The sequence below is a fragment of the Mastomys coucha genome, unplaced genomic scaffold (assembly GCF_008632895.1).
Source record: "Mastomys coucha isolate ucsf_1 unplaced genomic scaffold, UCSF_Mcou_1 pScaffold14, whole genome shotgun sequence".
In the NCBI taxonomy this organism is placed as follows: Eukaryota; Metazoa; Chordata; class Mammalia; order Rodentia; family Muridae; genus Mastomys; species Mastomys coucha.
Genome location: NW_022196896.1, coordinates 31,787,537 through 31,808,341, shown reverse-complemented (window position 1 = coordinate 31,808,341; position 20,805 = coordinate 31,787,537). Strand labels below are relative to the sequence as shown.

Here is a 20,805-nt window from a genome sequence, read left to right as displayed (position 1 = left end):
CTCCTTGTCTTCTGATTCCTTGTTTCTGGGAGATGGGTAGACCTATTATATCATGGTTCCTATCATGCTGTGCTGTGCTGTGCTGTCACAGGCCCCAAACAGCACAGCCAGTGCCCATGGGCAGAAACCTTTCTAACCATCAGGCAAATATACCTTTCTTTCTTTTAAGCTAATTTACTGCTAGTACTTTGTCACAGAAACAGAAGGCTGAATAATACAAATGCATTCTTTTCAAACTTATGGCAACTTGGTCATGTTGACTGTGCTCATCAGTTAAGTTTATGAGGGATTACTTCTCTGCTGGAAATAACTGTATGATGTCTTTGTTGGCAAGGTTAACTCACACCCTTTGTACATCACATTTATGTCAAAACCCAGTGTGCAAGGAAAACTTACTAAGTTCCCTTTTAATGTTTCCAGGAAGGAATCTACTGACTATAGCCATAAACTCTTTCATAGAGGTAGCATGAGAGTGATAGTTATGAAACCTGAATTTCCTAAGACAATTGTACTTAATGGACACAGGAGATCACAGCAGTCATTCCTGTATCTCTTGATGGAAAAGCACTTAAATTTAATAATAATGAGATTCATTGGGCTGAAGGTAGATGGAGCATATGCATAGTGGGAGGATGTCATACTTTCTACTGGCAACAGTTTCCCCATGTGGTTACAATATAAACTAGATAGAACCATGCTTTTCTGCTACTGCCTATCATAAAGTAGAAATTAAATAAGAAATGTTTTCAGATTAATCATGACAGAAAAACTGCCTGTTACTTGCTTAAAGGGAGCAGATAAACTAAATCATTTATTTGTGTTCCTGACATTTAAGGAAACTTTATGCTTAGCATTAGATATACCTCTTACTCTTGTGGTTTCCTTTATGATTCCACATTGCTGGATCTTATGGACTCAGGCCACCATTACACCTTTGTGTACCACGGAAAGCCTGTAAAGACACAGTACATCATTGTGTGTTGTTGCAGGGAAATATTAAAGGAACAAACAAACAAACAAACGACCCAGCATGTTCCCAGTGCTTGTGCCTCTGCCCCGGCAGCCTGGCCAGCCAGCCACTGGCAGGCAATGTCTGGCCTGTATTTTATCTCACGGAGATTCTGACACTGAACTCCACAATCTCTCCAACCAGCTCGATAAGTTCCCCCTGGCGAGTCCTTACCACGCTAACCCTGTGCTTCAAATCCCCCATGGCCTTGGTGGAGCACCTAAAGCAAAACCATGCTTGGCAGCCAGACTAACAGCTGCATGAAGGGAAACACAACACAAACTTAGTTCAGAAACAATGGTAACTTAATCTCTGGGTGCAACAACTAAAACCTAATCTCAAAAGCCTTGCTAAAATCTGATTCTTCCTGTGATGAATCCTTGCAGATCTGCCATGATACTGGGAAACTCTAGCCGCTACATCTTACCGCTTCCTCTCTTCCTCCATCCAACCCAGAAGTCCTGCCTACTCGCCCCGTGATTGGCTCCTTTATTCATTAGGGGATTGGTTCACAAGAAGCCACCTGAGTACATGACTCATTCCTCATTCCAGTCAGCCTCTCCCAGGAGAACAAGTAGTACAGAGCCATCCACAACAGTGTGCCTAAGCTGCTAGAGCTGCTTCTGTATTTGTTATGTCTTTTAAATGATATGATCAGAAGACATTAAGCACTACAACAACCAAGTAAAGGAATAAACTTTACTCAGTAATATCTCTTAATATAACAGACACAGACTAACCAATTTTATTAGAAAATAGAAACCATTTCTCTACTGCATCCAAGAAATATACCTCCTTTCTCATTAAGGGGTAATACCACTGTGGGATAACAGAATGAAAAAAAGTATCCCAAGCAAATGGACTAAGCAGGTGTGGCTATTTTAAATCTGACATGAGACTTTAAGCCAGAAACTATTAAGCACCTTTACTTTCATGAGAACAAAAAAGTTTTGCTCCAGGTTTCATGGGGGGGGGGGTCTCTCTGTCAGAGCCAGCAGCATTTTCTGAGCTGTGAGCCCCAAGCAGTACATTGTGAGATCAGGCCTCTTCATATATGCATGATAACCTCTTTGTATCAGTATCTGTCACATGTCCCACACACATCACCTCTGGGATTGGAGACTAACATACAAAAGAACAAAAACAAATAAACAAAAACTATTATTCCTTAAATTATATTGTTTGGTGCTGGCTGTTTCATAAGTCATATGCTTAATTATCGGTTGGTTTCTTACATTGACCAATGCTCCTATAATATTTCTACATAGAATAATTTGAAAAATGTATTTAAAATTAAGTGGCCATGACCAGCAGCTTTCCCTTGCCCCTAGAGACACATTGGTGCTCAAAGCCACAAGTGCTCTACCTCTGGGATTCTTCACAAGAAAGTCTTGTATCTCTGGTGCTCACACTCTTGTCATCATGCTGCCATGCTCTGTGTCCCTCTACTTTAAATTAACTTTAATGTTCTTCTTCCCTCTCTTCCTACTGCTGTCCCTGTTCAGTAATGTCTAAAATGAATGCCAAGAAATTTAAAATACACCCAAAGAATCACTTCCTATCTCTTCTCTCCCATCATCATCATCAAAGATGCCCAAGGAAAATATGTCACTTATTTCTATAACTTCATCTTCCATACGTACAATAGTAAGTCCAATTGAGTTGACATTGTTCCTTAGGGTGGGATTTCGTGTTCAACAATTACACCAGCTCAGCGTGTGAATGTGTGTGCGAGTTTGTGTGCGAGTTTGTGTGTGTGTGTGAAGAAATGTTTTCTTTCCACAGTACTGTCTCAGAAGCAATGAGCAACAGAATATCTGTGAATCAGGCTTATAGGATTGTTTCCAGTTCCTCTGGCTTTTGCATCACATATTTTCAGAGTAAAGCAAATAGAAAATAAATGGTTTTCATTCTTTGGAAACTACCTCCTGCCTTAGAAAGAGCTGTGTCCAAAGTTTCCTTGAAAACATTTCATCTGATCAAACATGTTGGAGTGCTCTCAGATGGGAGTGGAGCATTACTGTGTAGTGGCATCATGAGCTCTGCTCTGCCTACTAAGACCTTTCGGGTGAGTAGAATTTGGACATGATGCTTCTACCATGAACTATGTTTCTGGCAGCATAGCAGCCTTGAACCCTTAAATACTATGCACTTCAGTGTCATTGCTGGCAACAACAGCAGCTCCCTTAGGCCAGTAAAATCATCACTTGGTCATCAGGTTATTTGTGAGAACTAAACCTACTATAACAGTCACAGAGAAAGGACAGGTGGGGAAACAGCACATAGAGGAAGGGAAGTGGGTGGAGAGAGAGAGAAACACATAGAGACATACACAGAGACATGCATGTAGAAAGACACCCAGACACATAATGGAACATGAACACACATGTGTACACACAGACATGCACAGACAAATACATGAGTGCTACTTTTAAGCCAGCCTGGAGGTTAACAAAAGACAATACCTTCTGCCACCTGCTATGGGAGCTTTGTTAAGATTTTATTCCAGAGTCACTTCTATCGCATGATAATTAAAACACTAACTATGAGGCTCAGTAATTAAGAGCACATGTACTTGTTGCTCTTGCAGAAGACCTGAATTTAAATCCCAGAACCTACATTTTGCCTTCAACCATCTGTGATCATAGTTCCAGGCAATCTTCCAGCTTTCCTCTGTCCTCCATAGGTACCAGGCATGCATGTAGCATACATTCATACATGCAGGCAAACATTCATACACTTAAAATAAAATTTAAAGAATAAAACAAACACCACCAACAAAACCTTGCTAAGTATACAGAACAACAACAGCAAACTGACATTAAAGGGGAGAAGAAAGGATGACCAAGTGACATCTACAGACATGCACATTGGAATAACACTTGATTTCTCAGTGAAGACTTTGAAAGCCAGAAGGTCTGGACTGATATTCTACAGGTTTGAAAGAACGAAGATAACAGTCAAACTGTTAGCCATGATTAAAAGATAGGAAAATTTACTATGATAGAAATGGATTTGAGGAATTTATGTCTACTAATACAGCTACACAAAGGGTATTAGAAAGAATATTTATGTCTGAAGAGAAGATTAAATGCACTCAAAAGGACAAAAGGAAAAAAAGTCAACATTTCCAGGTCAGTTTATCAAAAATGATCTGTCAATTCCACAACAAAGTAATAGGAATTAATAAACATTCATTCAGCAATAACTCATTATTAATGGTCTCAATTCCTTAATAAAAAGGTAAATAAACATTCGTTCAGCAATAACTCATTATAAATGGTCTCAATTCCTTAATAAGAAGGTACAGACTAGCAAACTGAATTTAGAAAAACAAAACAAAAACAGGATCCAACTTCTTGGTGCTCCCAAGAAACACACATTACAATTAAAAACAGGTATCACTTATGGCAAAAAGGACTTTCAAAAAGTATTCTGATCAAATGGAAAAAAGAAACAAGCGAGTATGACCTAATGTATAACAAGATATATTTTTAACGTAAAACTCATCAGAAGAGATAGGGAATAATATGTGATACTCAACAAAGGAAAAAAATCCACAAAGAGGATGTTACAGTTCTAAATATTTATTAACCTAACACAGGGGCACATAATTTCCTAAAATAAACATTATTTGATCTAAAATGACTACTGAAATCAACACTGTGATAACTAATGACTTCAAGACCCTACTCTCACCTGTTTCACTGAGTATACTAGACTTAGATAGATAGATAGATAGATAGATAGATAGATAGATAGATGATAGAAAAAACTTTTGAGTTAAATTTCATTACAAATTAATCTAACAGACATTTATATAATATTTCACTAAAACACTAAAAAATACATGATTTCTAAAGAGTTGATGGAATTTTCTCCCAAATTAACCATGTATTAGGGTATGAATCCAGTCTTAGTTTTAGGAAATTTAAAATAACATTCTACATTCTATCTGATTACAAAAGAATAAAGCTGAATACCAACAGTAGAAATGGTATTAAATAGACAAACTCATGGAAACTAAATAAGATATTGAATAAAAATTGTGTCAGAAAGAAATTAAAAATGGAAAATTTAAATTCTTAGGAGTAAATGAAAATTAAAATTCAACATACTTAACTTAATGGAACACCATAAAGATATCCCTAAGAGACCAGTTTATAGAACTGTGAGTCTGCATGAAAAAGAAATTGGATCTTACATTAGTGATCCGGATGGTTACCTGAACACTTTGTAAAAACAAGAACAAACAAAACACCAAAGGAATAGATGAGAAGAAATAAACAAATTCACAGCTGAAATGAATAAAATAGAAGTGAAAAAGAAAAAAATAATAAAATAAAGAGTTGGTTCTTTGGAAACACAATATTGACAAGTATTTAGACAAATTAACCTCAAAAAGAGAAGATCCAAATTAATAAAATCAAAGATTAAAATAGAAGGTTCATAAGGGATACTGAGGAAATTTAGAGGTTCACAAGGATATTTAACAATCTCCACTCTAGTAAAATAAATGGTAGATTTTCTAGTTACATATGACCTTCCAAAATAAAATCAAATGGGTGAATAATTTAAATAGACCCACAACATCCAGTGAAATAGGAAGAATAATTAAAAACCTCCCAATTATAAAAAGCAGAATGTCAATTCTCTTCAAATTTTTCTTTAAAAGAGAAAATAAGGAATACTTTAAGATTCTTTTGTGAAGTCTGTATTATCCCACTGTCAAAACTAAACAACGATTAAAAAAAAAAACCAAAAATATCAATCTCTGATGAACATAGATGTACAACTTCTCAGTACAATGTTTGCAAACCAAATACAAGAACACATTAGAAGGATATTCACCATGATCAATTCAGCTTCATTCCAGAATTGCAGGGGAAATTCAACAAACTTAAATCAGAAAATGTAATTGCCCAAATAAAAAGACTTAATGATAAAAGCCACATAATCATTTAATTGGATATATGAAATCCAATATCCTTTCAGGAGAAAAGTCCTGAAAAATCTAGAAATGTGGAGGTCATATCTCAACACATTAACAGCAATATACAGCAAGCTTCACAACCACCATCATGCTAACTAGAGAAAAACCGAAACCATTTCCACTAAAATCTGGAATAAGAAAAGGACACATACTCTCTCCATTCCTGTTCAATATAATATATTCTGTCTAGGCTTAAAGGCTGAACTGGTAGGAGCACTTGGAAGATAACTGCTGACTAGGGAGGGCAGTAAGAGAAACAAAAGGAATACTGTAGATGTTACATCTTGCTTTGAGACTGGAACAACATAAAAGACAGCTGCTAGTAATGGTGATCGCATTGCACAGTAATGGTGACCTCTGAGTACTCCTTAGGGAGTCTGCTGGACTGCCCCACATCCTTAGGATCCAAACGAGGAGCAGCGCTGAGGAATGGCAAACCTAGGCCAAATGAGAAATTTGGAAACAGTTGAACCTTGATGTAACTATTCTTATGAGCAATTGCATGCCACCAGGTCATGTTTTGTTGTCACCTAGGGCTCAGGAGTGAATCTCAGCAGTCTTGCATGGGAAGTCTTGGCTGTGTGGTTACCAGTTAGGAGAGAAATGAGCTTGTAAAGCCTGTACTGATTGTTTCCCCCCATGGGAGCTGTCTGCCCTTCAGTCAACAGGGAGTCGGCTGCATGAGGAGGCTGACAGCATCTGTCAACTGAGAGTGATCAGTTATAGTTTTAAGAGGTAAAGCTATATTTATTTCTGTCTACATGAGACCATGACAGTCTAGGAGTATGTGTAATTGAGGAATTGTTTTAGATAGAGGCAAAACAACTTAATTTCCATAAATTATTAAAATAATTCCAGAACTACAATTTCCTAAGAAACCAAGAAAATGAAAATGTATTTTTGCCTTTCTTTCTTTCCTTCTTTCTTTCTCTCTTTCTTCCTTTCTTTCCTTCCTTCCTTCCTTCTTCCTTCCTTCCTTTTTCTTTCTTTCCTTCCTTCTTTCCTTCTTTTTCTTTTTTCTCTTTCTTTTTTCTTTTAGGATGTACTCTGAATCACTCTTTAGAACAAATGTTTTCCTCTAACGTTTGTTCTAAACGTAATCCATGTATGGATTTTCTCTCAGTTTCCATATACATTTTCCAGCCAATGATCAGTATTTTAATATCTTTAGAAATTAAATAGTGCCTTTCTTAAGGCAACACATGCAAATATGCTTCTCAGGATGACAAAACAATACTCTTATGCAAAATACTGTTATGACTTATTTGTTCAACACACACACATACACACACACACACACACACAAATACATTTCATCACTTAATATGCTGCAGATATTGTACTTAGCCACAGGATAACTCCAATCATCTAAAATACAAAATAAAATTTTAGTAAATGTGAGTTGCCAAACATCAACTTTATTTTTTCCCGTTATGATAAAATGTCCGAGGCTAGGTGATTAATCAAGAGATTTCTTTTGATGATAGTTGTGAGAATGAAAGCCTAAGATTCCATGAGCTTGCAACCTCTTGTGAAGCCTCTTGGTTGTGTCACAACATGGCTGATGATGGGACCGTGCTCAAGAGTGCAGGAGAGAGAGCCAAGGACCAGGTTTTCTCTGTCTTTGCTCTGAAATGTATGCTAGTTTTTTCTTCTAATTTTTATCTTAATTCACTTTATATAATCATTTCTCTGTTGTTTGCTACAGCACCAATTAGTTGAATCAACTACTCGTTGGTGGCACAGGAAAGATTCCAGATGCGCATTCCAGATACAACGAGTTTACTTACAAAGTCATAGTAGAGAAAGCCTTCAGCTTATATCCTACTGGATGCAGCAGTGCACCGTGGAATCTTTGAAACGTGATCGTGACCGGGTCCTCATCTTGGGCCTGTAGTTCTCCAAAAAAAGCAGCTGTTTGGTATTGAAAGCTCCCCTTCGTTTCTGCCGGATAAAGTGAACTGCGTCTTCATTCTTCATTCCACATTCGATCAAAGCAAGTGCCACCAGCACAGGTGCCCTTCCTAGACCAGCCACACAGTGCACTGCCACACAGGAACCAGGCTCCTCACGGAATTTGGTTTTTAGCAAGTCTAGCCAGTTATCTACTATCTCATCAGGGGGCGGGGCTCCATCGTTGTATGGCAGGTCTAGAACATGGATGCCACTGTTTTCAACTACAGTTTTATCGTATGTGGCATCACAGACTCTAACTAATGTTGTCACTCTGTAGTTCTTAAGTTCCTCTGTGAACTTGTGCATCGTATTGTTGGTGGGGCTGTGAGTTATCAGAAAACGCATGTTTTCGTAGCAGATCTCCACTGGGGCTACATGATTCATTATGGCAAATCAGAGTGTGCGTGCGTGAGTGCCTGCCTTCCTGGTTGAAAAGTGAGAACATTAAGCTCAACAAAAGGTCTATTATTGTTTTTTATTTTCTTTATTCAGCTTGTTTACTCAGTATGAAGCTTCTCCAAGATAGGCAGAAACTATTTAGAATTTGCTTGAATTCAGCCTGGCCCTCAGTGTCTGCAGATGGGTACCTTCAGATCTCAAAACCGTCCAGATACATACCGAATTTACCCACCGAGCCTACTACATTTAGACACAAGTGAGACAACAGTGGTGGTAGTCTTCCACTTTTGTTTACTTGATGCTTGATTTTTATCAGAGTCATTAAAGTAAGTATACTTGCGGTTATTTCTGAGGATAGTCTCTCGGTGTCCAGAGTCTTCGAGGCACAGTTGAATACCTCACATAGAGCCCACCCCCAAGGTCACTTGTCAGGGAAGTTGTGTTGAGCCTGGCAGAAATTGGTCTTCAAATTCGGAATCGCCATAAATCCGCAATGTGTTTTCCACCAACGTCCTGCGGTGACTGGAGAACTGCAATTTCCCTGCTAGCTTACGCCTTAGACACCCTGCCAGGCCGGCTGGTGGTGCATGACCTTGAGAACATCCTGCCTCCCTGGCTGCCACCACGTTTCTGCCACCACCACTCAGATGCAGAGAGAGGGCCTCGCCTTGCTCTGAGCTGTACAAAGCCCCTATCCCATCGGCTAGCCATGGACGCCGCACCCCAGCCAATCGGGCCACTGCCACCCTCACTCATATTTATTTATTATGGTTTGCTTGCAAAACAATGAGTTTCATTATGACATCTTCATACACATACCATATATTTGCTCATAGATGCTGTCTACTCTTTTGTTCTCTTCCCACCCTCTATCTCATCCTTTCCCTTCTCTTAAATACTCCTGCTTCTGTTTTAATTTCCTACAGTTGTGACCTGAAATACATATATTTAAATCTATATCTGGCTTATTTTGCTCTAATATGATCCCTAGCTCCAATCACATTCCTACAAGGATTAGTTTTCATCTTTACAAACAAATCCCTTCCTTTGGGTGTATAAACCATGTTTCTTTATCCAGCACCCTGATGATAGACATTTAAACTGGTTCCATATGGTGGCTATAAGGAGTGGAGGGCAGCAAACAGACATGCAAGTATGCCAGAAGTATGTGGACTTAGGTTCTCTGTTGTGAGCACCCAGGAGCTCTTCATCGTGGCTCTACCAGACATGGATAAGGGCACCTTTTTTGACATATTGACCAGAATGTCTTTTGTCTTCTTCACCTAGCCTTCTAACTGGGATATGTGACCAGAAAGTGTATTTGCACTGCCCATAAGGATAATGTCAAACTCTTTTTGTTTTGAAATACTTATTGGCCATTGTTGGTATTTACTTCCCAAATGTTGCTCCCTATTGCTCTTGCAGAGTTCGTCTGGCATCCCCCATGTCCTTTGCCTCTGAGAGGGTACCTCCCAGGAACCCCCTCCCTGGGGCATCAAGTCTCTACAGAATTAGGTGCATCGTCTACTACTGAGGCCAGGCAAGGCAGTCCTCTGCTACATATGTGCCAGGGCCTCGGAGCAGCCCATGTGTGCTCTTTTGTTGATGGCTCAGTCTCTGGGAGCTCCCAGGGTTCTACTTGATACTGTTGGTTTTCCTATGAGGTTGCCATCCCCTTCACTTTCTTTAATTCTTCCCCTAATTCTTCTGTATGGGTCCCTGACCTCTTTCCTATCTCTTGCTGTGAGTTCTTGCATCTGTCTCAGTCAGCTGCTGGTAGAGTCTCTTAGAAGACAGCCATGCTAGGCTCTTGGTTGCAAGCACAACATGGTATCACTTACTGGTGTTTTTTAAAGAGTTGTTCATGACTAGGTTTAATTCACAATTGTAAAAAAGTAAAGAACTGATTTAGGATATGGATTTTGCGATCTGCTCTCTCTCTCTCTCTCTCTCTCTCTCTCTCTCTCTGTGTGTGTGTGTGTGTGTGTGTGTGTGTGTGTGTGTGTGTGTGTGTGTTTGTCAGTGTCAAGTCTAAGAGTTTTCTGGTAGAATCTTTAGAATCTTAAATATAAGACCATGTCAGAGATAATTTGACTTCTTCCTCACTTTAAAGAAAATTATCTTGACTTTTGCTCTAGCTAGGACTTCAAAAACTATATTGAATATTGGAAGAAATACTGAACATGTTCTCCATTTATTTTTATTATACATTTGTCACATACAGCTTTTAATTAAGTTATAGTATGTCCCTTTTAGTCCCAATACCTTAAAGATTTTTAGCAAGAAAGGGTATTAAACTTTTTCAAAAGCTTTACTTATATCCATTGAGATGATCATGTGACTTTTATTGTTAAGTCTATTATATCCTATATCATGCCTGATGATTTGCATATGTTTAATTTTATGTTTACACTTCAAGAATGAAAATAATTTTTAAAATTCACACATGAATGTGATGTACTTTGATTTTATTGAATCCCTGAATCCTTAACTCCCAGATGTAATCCCAACTTCCCTTTTCCCTCCAACTTCAGGTACATTTAGTTTTTATCACTCACCAAGACAAATTTATGTTTCCCCTATGAATAGGTATAGAACCACCCAAGAAGCATAATCAACCTACCAGGGGCCATGTCCTTAAAGCAAAGGGAGTCTCCTTTCCTCAGAACCCATCAACTGTAAATAGCTCCTGTGGTAAGGGTTGAAACTCCTAAGTCCCTCCTCACTCCATGTGGGAATGTTGGTCTGTACAGACAACTACAGCTGTTATTATTTCATGAGAGCACATACATGTCCAGCTGTGTTCAGAAGATAATGCTTGCTTCAGTCTTTCCTGATTCGATTCCAGAGTGATCCTTTAGCCTTTGAGGGAAGGAGTGGTTTGGGTGTCCAAGTTTTGGCTGGGACCTCCACAGATATTTTCTGCATGTTGGCTAGTTGTGAATTTTTGAGTTAACTTTGTCTTCTGAACAAAGAAACATATTTGATAAGGTCTCTTGAGTTCTGTTTATTGCTCTCTTCACACTGAAGTAATCCTTCTAGTGTCCTTTGAAGGGATGGCTTAGGACTCATGATTTATTATTTTAGCCTGCTTTTATTGTGGGAAGTTTTTCTTTCACTGTAAATCACCACTGAGAGTTTTACAGAATATATTAGACTGAATTGAGAGGTGTGCTTTTTTCAGAATGTGAAATATCCAAGCCCAAACTCTTCTTGCTTTCATACTTTGAAAAGTTAGCAGCTATTCTGATGAGAATGACTTTAGATGTGAGTAGGTCCATCTATATTACAGCATGCAATATATTGTCTCTTTTTACACATGTTTGTTTTGTTTACTATATCTTGGGGAATTTATTTTCTGGTCCTATCTGTTTGGTGTTCTGTGTGCTTCTGTCATCTGTATGGGTTTCTCTTTCCCTAAATTTGTGAAAATTTCTATGATTTCTTTTAAATATTTTTATATATTTTGTTTGAAATTTTTTCTTGTATACCAATAACACTTTGTCAATTGTTTAGTTCTTCTAACCAGACATAAATGTTTATGTATATACAGTCATATTTTCACCAAAGTTTCACAGACATCCCTCTATAACATCTTATATCTTATTTTGAAGGATCTACTCAAAAGGCTTAGAAAATATAAATTTACTTTAATTTTTTCTAAGACTATTGGGGAAGAGGGCCTCTATGATATTTCAGTTCAACTGCAATAGTATTTAACCTGGAATATTAAATAGTGTCAACCACAATCACTTATGAAGAAGAAACTCACAAAAGGCCATTCATTACTAAAATGCCAAATGGCCATGTGGCAAAACATGATCACCAAATAAAAGAAATGATCTGCTTTCACTTATGTAATGAAGGACTCCATGATATCCATCCTTCATCTGTATTAGTAAAGATAGGTTCTAATTATTCCTGACAAAATATAGAATTGGTAGTATCAGCAGTTACAACAAAATATTACCAATGTTTTAGAAGTAAATGAAGAGTTAGTATTGTCAGGTTCAAAGGAAATTCCAATTGCCCAAGCTCTCAAGGGCAGTCCAAATGTGCATTTCTGGTCATTAGATGAAAACCATCATTCCTGGTTCTCTTCTACCAAAGGAAGCATTATCTTCACCTCTGATAGAGAGGCACAGGATAGCTGTGGTGCCTACTAGCATATCAAAGCTCATGCTGGACTCTGGTCTTTCACAGTATCACAAATTCACATTTCAAACTACATGCTAGCATCCTAGCCTTTTTTCCTCCTCTACACTAAACTCCCTCCAGCTCCTTTTCTGAATGTGTTCTCTCTCTTTGTTGGTCAGTTGGTCAGTCTGTCTGTCTGTTTTCTTTTCTTTCTCTGTATGTCTGTCTTTGTCTGTCTCTCTGTTCCTGCTTCTCTCACTATATTTTCCCTATCTCTTGCTATTCTCTCTCTCACACAGGTAGCCCTAACCATGTTCAATCTGTTGGCCAGGTTTAGTTTACTTCTTTCTCTGCTCTGGGCTTTTCCAGATGCCTCTGGCTGTGTTCTGTCTCACATCTTCAATCAAGGCCTTCTCTTTAACTATACCATGGAGAAGTCATGTTGTCAGTTTATACAAGTATAACTTAATATAATTATCGATCTATTTCCAAAACTCTGTATTGTACTGCCAGAACTTTGTTCTAATAGTAAGCATGTAGCTTAGAGATGTGAGGCATTACAGACAAATAATATAACCATTGAATCATATCAATGACATCAATTCTGTATGCAATTTTACATGTTGCTAAATCTTATGATGACTCTTGATTATCATTTTTGATTTTTCAACATCATTTCAGAGTACAACACTCACTTTTACTTGAAATCATTTACCAGATTCCTGGACCACCATATACTATTGATATCCACTTTGCCTACTCATTTGGCAATTTCCTGTTCCCCTAACATTTACATTTTGGTTAATATAAATCATCAATGAAAAGTCAGCATACATAGAATTTGAATTTAAATACTTAGAATGAATTTACTGAAATATATATCCAGGCCTTCAGGGAATGGGAAATCCCTATCCCAAAGCTATGAAGGACAGGAATTTCTAGTCACCTTCAGCCTGATAAGAAAAGAGGACAATTGATGGAATTTACCAAGAGCTATAACAGGAAGAAAAGGAGTTGACCAGCCATTTGGAGTTCAGTACAGGAATTTCAATAAGACCCTGCAAGGGCACAACCTAGAGCATAGTTCCTTAACCTTTGTTTCCTCTGCCTCTCAAGAGGATATGACCTACGTGGTGGAAGAAAGAGTAGGGAAGACAAATTGTAGAGGAAAGGAAGCTTCCCAGGATTCCACAGAGGGTGGAGAAGGCATAAGAGAATTTGGTGCTGAAAATTCCAACATGGCTTGACCTTATCCTGCCTCCTCTCTTCTCGCTCCCTCAGTCTCGCGGTGTTGCCTTAAGTCTCTTCTCTGATATTTCCATACTTTTTTCTCTAACTCCAACATTTTCTCATAAAATTTTTTTGCATCCAGTACTCTACAGTCAATCTCTACAATGTCAAATACATTTTTTATTTATATTCAAAGGTATAACTTAATAACCCTCAATAACATTAAGTATCTTATCAAGTCTTAAGAATGCTCAACATAAAGCTCTTGAACTCAGTCTTGGTAAAAGAATGACCAAGTACCAGACTTGTCTCTTAAAACTTACTATAAAGTAATTGTCAAACTTTAATTGCATTATTTTACTGTCAGATCCTAACCCTGAATCCTTTCTATCAAAACTTCATGGTAGTCATTAGGAAAACTGAGATTACTCCAGGACAAAGACCCATGCCAATCTATAACACCTTGTTCTTCTATTAGCTTTCAAAATCAAGTCCAATACCTATCCACTCTCCTCTCCCACCAAGTACCTCTTGACCTCCAAAAAGTCGAAATCTTCAACAATAAGCATTCTTTTTTCTCTCCAAAATGCAGGTCAAACCTTTTTATAAAGATAGATTTATTTATTTATTTATTTATTTATTTATATTTATTTATTCTCTGTAGCTGTCTTCAGACACAACAGAAGAGGGCATCGGATCCCACTACATATGGTTATGAACAACCATGTGGTTGCTAGGAATTGAACTCAAGACCTTTGGAAGAGAAGTCAGTGCTCTTAACCGCTGAGCCATCTCTCCAGCCCCAGTTCCAACCTTTTATGCCTATAGTTTTACAACCAAATGATAGATCAGGAATGCCAAGCAGCCCCTCTCCCTCTCTACCAATGCCCATTCTCTATTTTAAAGCAGTTGCAGAAGAAAAAAAAGTTTTCATACCTTATCAATTATTTGACATTATTGTTGTGTCAGAGGATAAATTTATACACAAAACAACAAAAACAACAATAACAAAACAAATACAAAATTAAATATCTCCTAACTTTCAACAATCAGATTTTCAGTGCTTAAAGCCAACCTACTCAGTGACCTGTGATATCTAATTCTTACAACCCATGGTGCATCACCCAAAATGCAGTCTTAACAAAGATAAAGGGACAAACTATAAAACTTATTACTTAATAAGACAGTGAGATGCCCACTTCTTATTTATCCAAATATGACCTCCAGCAAATGTCACACATGATAAGACTAATTAATTTCTCTTAACTGTTATAAAAAAAACCATTTCTCTTCAGGATTGCAATGCTCTCTCTAAGGATTCACCCCTGTCCTTTTTGTAACATACATATACTTCATTAAAACTTTAATCTTTGAGTCTTGCCTGGTAAACACTTTATCCCTCTGCTTGTCATTACTGTCCTGACAGAAATGTCATAAGTGTTCTGACATAGCACGTGGGTTACTCCTTTGATGGATTCATAATGTGATTTCATTATGAGACCCCCACATGGTATGTCCAAGGTGGCTTCATCCTGCTGTGACCTCTTCCTGATTTCTCTCTCCTTCTTGCCTGTCATGAGAGGAACATCTGTCTTGACTAATTCCACCACACTCTGTGTCTTCCACAGTTCCACACTTAATAAAGATAAGGACGGTGGATTGAAATCTCTCCATTTAGGAGCCCTTATGTTTTGTCTGTCAGACATTTTGATAACAGCAGTGAGGACTCGCAACAACACATGGGCAGAGAAGGCACATTCTGTGCAGTTTCTGTAAATTAGATGTGCACTTCACCATAAACCCAGCTCTCTTTTCACTGCCACATATTATAGAGAAGAAATAAACCTCATGATTAAGAAGCAAAGTCTTTTTCTTTTCTAATATCATGAACTTTTACTTGACATCAAACATTTTCATTTTTTCCTTTATCCTCAAATTGTTTGATTTACTTAGGCATTTAGACAATAACATTGCAGTTGAGCTAAGTAATTGGCTAACATAATTACACTTACATAGTTATTAAATATCCTGGTTGAAATATGATTGTAACCAAGTGTTAAAATTATTAACTGATCACAGGGTTGCTGTGGCTCTTCTCCCCACAGGAGGCAACAACGATTACAAGGTGACAAGATAGCACAGAAGCAAGGGGAATTTTGAGAGAGAAAAATGGACAGGCATTTCCCTCAACTATCTGACTATTTATTCTAAGAATTCCTTTCTCCTTTATATTTTTTAAAAAATAAACATCAATTTATATATAGTTATATTTGGACATTTATATTTTTAATAAAAATCTAGCAGCTAACTCAGATAGGGTCTGAGAAATAAAATCTAAATGATACTTTAGCCTCTCTGTCATTGCTGGTTACATCACAAGTCTCTCAGACACACATGGTCTATTCAGGGACTACAAGAAGACACTGTCAGCACCATTCACATGGTAGAGTAATTGTAACGGATTTGTGACAAGTGATTCTGTTGAAATTGGACAGACACATTCTTGCTTGCTTTAAATGAGTGTCCAAGACAGGCCATATCTGTTAAGTTCTAGTTTTTACTTCTGATGAACAACAAATAGGGTTTCTTAATGGAATTTAAGACAAACAGAATCCAGATAATTTACTGAATTTTAATTCATATAACTGGTTTTCAAAAAACCTTGGACCAATGTGATAAAGAGTTAACATAAAGGAAGAAATTGTCACTTAACTATCTGACAAAAAGCTGCATATACTCAGTGTATCTTCAGTTCTGCACAAATAGAATCGACCAGATTTCACAGTGCTTGTACAAATGGAACATCAGGTACCTCTGCTGTGCTACTCTATTGTAATGGATAGAGGAAAAGGGAACTAGAAAATGCGTTCTCCTCTGATACAGCAGCATACACTCAAACTGATGGCATTCCTACAGCTCTTCATTAGTGATTGATGTGGACATCAGCCTTCTGCAATGAAGAGGTTATTATACAGTATTGTTTCATAATCTGGAGAGTAGCAGAAAATCTACAGGTAAGGTTTACTACTAGATGAAAATTATAGTGGTAAATCTTGGTTGATAGTTTGACTGGATCTGGAATCAAATAAGAGTGAAGCTGCAAGGAGCAGCCATGAGGTGCATTTCTTGAGTAGTATATTTGACATGGAAGACCCACCCTAAGTGTGGCCTGCATCATCCAGCTAGAAGGGATTTTGATCTTTGCCTCCTTGCTGGTAAGTTACCAGTGCGGCTGCTGCTGCTGCTCCCAATGCTAATGCTACTGCTTTCCCTTTCAGTCAGCAGCATCCAGCTTCTTCTGGCTTTTGACATAGGATGAAGACTAGCATGGATTCCTGGAGATCCATTTAACATAAACAAATAGAGATGTTCCAAGTGTGTGGCACTTCTTGTGGGTATTACCCAGAGGCCAGCCATGTGGTCATGGCCAAATTATTTCACCAATCAAATCACTAGTTCTTTTAATTGATGGAATAACTGGATGATGATACTGTCAGAAAAGTCTTGAATGATTGTCTAAGACTCCAAAGAGGGGTCAACGACACTCTTTTACTACAATTTTGATTTATATTATATTTAAAAGAGTTTTATTGCTCTATTTCTTGCCTCTGAATCCCATTCTCTATTTCACAAACTTTCACTGACTTAAAGCAATTTTTCTCCTGGGGCACATAGTGAAAGACAGTGTGTTCCAGTCTGATTTATAAGGAAGCACTTGAGAAGAGAGTCTTGGCTTACAGTGGGTGAGTTATGTAGCGACCTTAGCCTGCTCTTTCTTCTTTGGCTAAAATGAGTTCCATTTTCTTCTTTTCAAGCTGTAGTATTTCTTCCTTTTTATATGTCAAATTACTCTCTGCCCTAAGAGTTATGACCACCCAGAAGAAATTTAACTTGTTTGGTAAAGGATATGTTGGGGTAAACAAAAATCTGTTTTCCTTGACATTCCCTTCTGGCTTGAGTGTGCTGATCCTTTAGAACTAACAAAAGGACTTCTGCTTCCATCTGGGGACCTGTCATTCATGGGGAGAGCTCAGGTTCTCAATTCGCAAAGTAGCTTCACAATGCAGGGAAGATTCTATGTAAACAAAATGAAGTTTAGAGTGTTGGAAACATTAGTTTGAATCTTTGCACACTTAATTAAGCAACTATGTTTTAAAGCTCAGTGAACAGTACTGACTTTAGCCTTTTTTAAAGCTACTGCTATTGCCAAAATTTCTTTTTCTTGAACAGTGTTTGAAACCCAGATTTAGCCATTTCCTTCAGAATATTACAAAAGTAGAGTACATTTGATCTTGGGAAACTCAGATAATGGTTCGTTTTTCTTTTTTCTTCAGTACTATAATTGAGTAGATCTTATAATGGCTTGAAAAATAACAGAAATGTCAAATACTGACCTTTAGTGCTAACTCAGTGGCCAGTCCCACAGCACCCAGAGAAAACTCCACTCCTAGGCACTCTAGCATGCCCAGGATCTTAGGATCAGTGATGAGTATAACACAACATCTGTTCCAACACCACTGGGAGTAACTGGGACCAGCAGGATCCAGGGACACAGGAACACCACCTGACCAGTGGCCCTGGTTCCTTCTGGTCTGAGTCGGTCTACCTTGGGCAAGAACTTGGCAGCCAGTCAGTCCCACAGCGCCTAAAGGAGGCTGCACTCCCAGGTGCTCTAGCATGAGCAGGATTGTAGGATCCCAGGATCCCAGGAGCTTGGTCAAACCAGGATCTCAGGATCTCAGAAGCAGCTTAACTCCCAGGAACTCTGACACACCCAGAATCTCAGGATCACAGGATTCCGGAATCACAGGATCACAGAGACAGCTGGATTCTGAGGAGTTCTGGATCAACCAGGATTAGAGGAAGGACAGGCTCCAGTCAGATATAGCAAGGGCAGGGAGCACTAGAGGTAATCAGATGGCAGAAGGCAAGCATAAAAACAGAAGCAATAGAAACCAAGGATACTTGGCATCATGAGAACCTAATTCTCCCACCATAGCAAGTCCTTGATATTCTATCACATGGGAAAAGCAAGACTCAGATCTAAAGTCACTTCTCATGACAATGACGGAGGACTTTAAGATGGACATAAATAGCTCCCTCAAAGAAAGACAGGAGAATACAGGTGAACAGGTAGAACCCCTTAAAGAGGAAAGACAACAATCCCTTAAAGAATTACAGGAAAACACTTATCAAACAGGTGAAGGAAACAAGCAAAACCATTCAAGATCTAAAAATGGAAATAGAAACAATAAAGAAATTGCAAAGGAAGACAACCCTGGAGTTAGAAACCTAGGAAAGAGATCAGGAGTCATAGATGCAAGCATCACCAACAGAATACAAGAGATAGAAGAGAGAATCTCAGGGGCAGAAGATACCATAGAAAACATTGATACAACAGTCAAAGAAAATGCAAAATACAAAAATCTCCTAATCCAAAACATCCAGGAAATCCAGGACACAATGAAAAGACCAAACCTAAGAATAATAGGTATAAAAGAGAGTGAAGATTCCCAAATTAAAGGACCAGTAAATGTCCTCAACAAAATTATAAAAGAAAACTTCCCTAACCTAAAGAAAGAGATGCCTATGAACTTACAATAAGCCTACAGAACTCCAAATAGACTGGACCAGAAGAGAAATTCCTTCCTTCACATAATAATAAAAACACCAAATACATTAAATAAAGAAAGAATATTAAAAGCAGTAAGGGGAAAGGTCAAGTAACATATAAAGGCAGACCTATCAGAATTACACCAGACTTCGCACCAGAGATTATGAAAGCCAGAAGATACTGGGCAGATGTCATACAGACCCTAAGAGATCATAAATGCCAACCCAGGCTACTATACCCAGCAAAACACTCAATTAGCATAGATGGAGAAAGCAAGATATTCAACAACAAAACCAAATGTACACAATATCTTTCCACAACTGCAGCTCTTCAAAGGATAATAGATGGAAAACGCTAACAGGAGGGAAACTGCATCCTAGAAAAAAGAAGAAAGTAATCTTTCAACAAATCCAAAGGAAAATAGGCACATAAATGTAATGCCGCCTCTAACAACAAAAATAAAAGGCAGTAACAATCACTTAACATCTCTTAACATCAATGGACTCAATTCCCCCAATAAAAAGACATAGACTAACAGACTGAATAAGTAAACAGGACCCAGCATTTTGCTTCATACAGGAAATGCACCTCAGTGACATAGACAGACACTACCTTAGAGTAAAATATTGGAATATAATTTTCCAAGCAAATGGTCCTAAGAAACAAGCTGGAGTAGCCATTGTAATATCAAATAAAATCAACATTCAACCAAATGCTATCAAAAAGGATAAAAAAGGACACTTCATACTGGCCAAAGGAAAAATCTACCAAGATGAACTCTCAATTTTGAACATCTAAGCTCCAAATGCAAGGGCACCAACATTCATAAAAGAAACATAACTTAAGCTCAGAGCACACGTAGCACTCCACACAATAATAGTGGGAGACTTTAACACCCCAATCTCAGCAATGGACAGATCATGGAAACAGAAACTAAACAGAGACACAGTGAAACAAACAAAAGTTATGAACCAAATGGATCTAACAGGTATTTACAGAACATTTAAACCTAAAGCAAAAGAATATAATTTCTTCTCAGCACCTCATGTTACCTTCTCCAAAACTGACCATATAATTGGTCACAAAACAAGCCTCAACAGATACAAGAAGTTTGAAATAAATCCATGCACCTTATCGGATCACAACGGACTAAGGCTGGTCTTAAATTCCAACAAAAACAATGGAAAACACACATACACATGGAAAGTGAACAACACTCTACTCAGTGATACCTTGGCCAAGGAAGAAATAACAAAAAATTAAAGGCTCTTTAGAATTTAATGAAAATGATGACATCATACAAAAACTTATGGGACACAAAGAAAAGAGTGGTAAGAGGAAAACTCATAAGCTCTAAGAGTCTCCAAAAAGAAACTAGAGAGGTATAGCCCGGTCCTCTGGTAGTACTATGTCCAATTTCCGGAGGAACCGCCAAACTGATTTCTAGAGTGGTTGTATCAGTTTGCA

General features: G+C 38.0%; 2 long non-coding RNA genes and 1 pseudogene across 3 annotated transcripts in view; all 3 read right to left on the bottom strand.

The window, feature by feature from the left end:
* Positions 1–776: 776 nt before the first annotated feature.
* LOC116088116 overlaps positions 777–20,805 on the bottom strand; it is an 86,087-nt gene continuing 66,058 nt past the window's right edge. Inside the window, exon 2 of the long non-coding RNA XR_004117779.1 lies at positions 777–952. This is a non-coding gene — a long non-coding RNA (uncharacterized LOC116088116). The remainder of the gene's footprint in view (positions 953–20,805) is intronic.
* On the bottom strand, positions 7,401–9,099 carry LOC116088114 (annotated as a pseudogene). The gene has a single exon (XR_004117777.1). The product of XR_004117777.1 is annotated as a protein tyrosine phosphatase type IVA 2 pseudogene (transcript).
* Positions 17,283–18,235, bottom strand: LOC116088115. The gene is made up of 2 exons (XR_004117778.1): positions 18,119–18,235; positions 17,283–17,799 (listed from the first exon to the last, which is right to left on the bottom strand). It is a non-coding gene; the product is annotated as an uncharacterized LOC116088115 (long non-coding RNA).